This window comes from Schistocerca cancellata, chromosome 9, assembly GCF_023864275.1.
Source record: "Schistocerca cancellata isolate TAMUIC-IGC-003103 chromosome 9, iqSchCanc2.1, whole genome shotgun sequence".
In the NCBI taxonomy this organism is placed as follows: domain Eukaryota; kingdom Metazoa; phylum Arthropoda; class Insecta; order Orthoptera; family Acrididae; genus Schistocerca; species Schistocerca cancellata.
The window spans coordinates 238250011-238254414 of record NC_064634.1 but is presented as its reverse complement, the minus strand read 5'-3'; the positions used below and the strand labels follow the sequence as shown (position 1 = coordinate 238254414).

Here is a 4404-nt window from a genome sequence, read left to right as displayed (position 1 = left end):
AAACTGTATATTTCCTGCTCAGAGGGACACTATAGAGGAATCCAATTCTAACATTAGACAATACAAGCATACAGAGGAAGCAAGCCAATGTTATCTCGGACTGCACCTCGATGAAAAACAGACTTTCAACCATCATACAAAATTCCAGAATGAGATTTCACTCTGCAGCGGAGTGTGCGCTCATATGAAAGTTCCTGGCAGATTAAAACTGTGTGCCGGCCGAGACTCGAACTCGGGACCTTTGCCTTTCGCGGGCAAGTGCTCTACCAACTGAGCTACCCTAGCACGACTCACGGCCCGCCCTCACAGCTTCACTTCTGCCAGTATCTCGTCTCCTACCTTCCAAACTTTACAGAAGCTCTCCTCCTCATAAAAAACTGACAATTTACAAAGCTTCCAAAATTATGCACAAACTAGCAAGAATAAACACAACTTAGTGCCAATTACCTATTAAGACTTTAAGGACCTACCACACTGCGATATATGAATCCATCGCATGCTTCGCCGCAAGTACTTGGGCTCACAGACTGAACATAGAGACTAACAAGACAATTACAAGACGTAGTGTACTGCTGAGAAAGAGCGGAGCCTTCAACACCACGTCATTAGAGGCACTTTGCGTTGTGATGGGAACCTGGCCTATATACATAACAATACGTTATAGAGCTGCACTTTGCTGGTTTAAGAGGGACAGGCTCCATAAAGTCACCGAAATTACGGGAACCAACGTTACGAACAAAATACAAATGAAACAATGGCGGATTCCAACATGGCAGAGAGAGTGGGATGCATCCGACAAGGGGCGCCGACTACACTCTTTCTTTCCTGATGCACGCGAAAGACTATAATTGAAACATGTCGACCCAAGCCGGGAGATGGTCCATTTCCTAACAGGCCTCGGGCCGTATCCGGTACATTTAAACCGAATGGGACCAAATGACGATGAAGTATGCGTATATGGCGAAACTGGGACTCCAGAACATGCCACACTGCTGTGCAACACGCTAGCACAAGTGAGACCTATACAGAACTACAATGACATCGCCAGAATAGTACGTAATCCCGTAGACTGGATCATAATAAATAGCATAGCCGATACTGTATCGAACACTCTGCACGAAAAATACAAGCGCCAAAACTTATATTCAAGGAGAAGTAGACAAGCACAAACAACACAACGAACTACATGGGATGACATAAACACGACCACAGATTCCGAAACCAAGGAACGAACACTAAGTGAACATGACTCAGAAGGGATTAACATGTAAGGGACCAAAACCATCACTGTATGACACTGCATGCCACAACACAATCACAAACAACACAACAATCATAAAACAAATAAACACCGGCGCCACATACTAAGACTGTAGTAATAAGGTAATGTCGCGTGGGAGGAGAAAGCTCGAAGAACTTTTTTTCCGAGGCTCCTCCTCCCCACCGACATACTGCATAGCGTTCAAAGTGTACTGCACACAAGCAGTAATGTATTGCTCGTCTTATTGTGTGCAGACAGAAGTATATTCTCTGCTCTATTCAAAGCTACAATCAATGAATTTTATATATCAGTAATGTATTAAGTTATTTAAGGAAAAATGCATTCAGGTAACAATGAACTATATTCTATTTCTACTAACAAATTACAAACATAACTGTATTTCTCATGTAAAGCTAAAATTCATGTATTCCATGTATGAAGTGCTCAGTCAGTATTTAATCTGTATAAACTGTGTAAACATACATAGCACAAACAATTTCAGATGACAATAGCTCGAGGTTGTACCGAGACCTTCTCATATGCCGTTATCAACAGACATGCTACTTAGACTGTATTACACATCCAGATACAGCACCTCACTTCCCTCTGCAACTGCAAATTATTTTCACCACACTCTTTGTATTACAGTTTCTTTTTTTATTTATCTTTGGCATTTGCACTATATAGATATTGTATTCTCATCAACTAGGCAGTAACAAATTATATGGAAGCATATAAACAGAATCTTCCGTCGGTTCTTGGTAGAACAACTTTATAATAATAAATGAAATGCACCAGTTTGCTTTTGTTCTACAATATTACTTTTATTGCTAACCGGTTTTCGGCTTACAAGGCCTTGTTTTTATTGCTAACCGGTTTTCGGCCTTGTAGCAATAAAAGTAATATTGTAGAACAAAAGCAAACTGGTGCTTTTCATTTATTATTATATGGAAGCATTTTAACAGTTGTTAAGCATTCAATTCGCTGTAACATCAGAGAAATCTTTATGTATTATGTTCTTTATATTATTTTTTTAAAGTATTAACAACTGTATACTAATAAGATAGTAACAATGAGGAGTCTTTGCTGTCAGATTCAGAAGCATCCGACCCACCTTACATTTAAAGGCGGTAGGTTACTCTGTACTGTTAACGAAACAAATAAATAATATCACACTTGCTGAAAACAAGCCCATTTCTTGACTCAAGGTATGTGACGTGACAGTGCGACTCTGCACGGCAGAATGAACAACATGTCTGCACTAAGAAGGCGCTGCTAGTCACTGGGGTGGTTGAGACAATGCACGGTGTTGAGTAATGGCTCTGAGCACTATGGGACTTAACATCTTAGGTCATCAGTCCCCTAGAACTTAGAACTACTTAAACCTAACTAACCTAAGGACATCACACAACACCCAGCCATCACGAGGCAGAGAAAATCCCTGACCCCGCCGGGAATCGAACCCGGGAACCCGGGCGTGGGAAGCGAGAACGCTACCGCATGACCACGAGATGCGGGCACGGTGTTGAGTAAGGCGCTCCTAAATCCGTCGATTGCATATTCGCAAGACAGTCCTCCTCACCCCGACGAATGTGAATAGCAACATCGCAGGACCATAAATTGCAGTCTCCACAGGTCAATGACCTGCCGTTGTCGAACGTGTTGGTAGATGTTTCTGCCGCTTACATGAGGCAGAACACGAACTTCTGATAAACAACCTTCAAAATGTTGGATAGATGGCAGCAAAAGGAAAGTTGAAGCTTTAAATTACGCGTTTAAGAAATCATTCACGCTGGAAGATTATGCAAACATACCGTCGTTGGAACATCGCACAGACTTCGTATGGAGGACATAGTAATGGGCATTCCTGGCGTAGAGAAACAACTGAAAGAGTCTAAAACAAATAAATCACAAGCCCAAATATGTTTTACACGTAACTCACCTGGCCCGGATACAATCCCAAATAGGTTTTACACCGAATACTCTACTGCGTTGGCCCTTAGTTTAACTTGCAGTTATCGCGTATCTCTCGCCCAGCGCAAAGTCCAAAACACTGGAAAAAAGCACAGATTACTCCAGTATATCACAGGGGTAAAAGAACGGACCCGCAGAATTACAAGCCAATATTCTTAAGACTGTTTTACAACAGAATTCTGTAACATATTATCAGTTTGAATATAATAAACTTCCTTCAAAAACGTAACAGCTTCTGTCCGCAAATCAGCACGTATTTAGAAAGCATCACTAGTGCGAAACACGGTTTACTCTTTTCTGACGTGATAAACTGTGGCCCATAGACGAAGGGCAATGGGAAATATTTACGAAAAACATTTGGCAAGGTGCCCCAACTGCAGACTGTTAACGATGCCACTAGTGTAATGATCAGGTTTCCAGATATGTGAGGGGCTCGAAGACTTCTTAAGTAACAGAACCCAGTACCTTGTCCTCGACGGCGAGTGTTCATTAGAGACAAGGACATCGTCAGGAGTGTGCCAGGAAAGTGTGATACGACCTGGGCTCTGAGCACTATGGGACTCAACATCTTAGGTCATAAGTCCCCTAGAACTTAGAACTACTTAAACCTAACTAACATAAGGACATCACACACACCCATGCCCGAGGCAGGATTCGAACCTGCGACCGTAGCAGCCCCGCGGTTCCGGACTGCAGCGCCAGAACCGCACGGCCACCGCGGCCGGCGTGATACGACGTCTGTCATTTCTAAATACATAGATTATCTGGTGAACGAGGTGAGCAGCTACCTACAACTGTTTCCTGACGTACGCGAAAGTTTGGTCGTTGAGTGACTGTAGGGGGATAAAAGATTACTCATACAAAATTTCTAGTTGGTGTGATGAATGGCAGCTTGCTCTAACTGTAGGAAGATGTAAGTTAGAGAATATGAGTAGGAAAAATATTCCCGTAATATTAGAATACAGCATTAGTAGTGTCCTGCCTGACACACTCACGTCGACTAAATATCTAGCAGTAACGTTGCAGCCGGCCGCGGTGGTCTAGCGGTTCTGGCGCTGCAGTCCGGAACCGCGGGACTGCTACGGTCGCAGGTTCGAATCCTGCCTCGGGCATGGGTGTGTGTGATGTCCTTAGGTTAGTTAGGTTTAAGTAGTTCTAAGTTCTAAGGG

General features: G+C 43.0%; 1 non-coding gene across 1 annotated transcript; it reads right to left on the bottom strand.

The window, feature by feature from the left end:
* Window positions 1-211: 211 nt before the first annotated feature.
* Window positions 212-287, bottom strand: Trnas-cga (transfer RNA serine (anticodon CGA)). Its single transcript has one exon. It is a non-coding gene; the product is annotated as a tRNA-Ser (tRNA).
* Window positions 288-4404: the final 4117 nt, after the last annotated feature.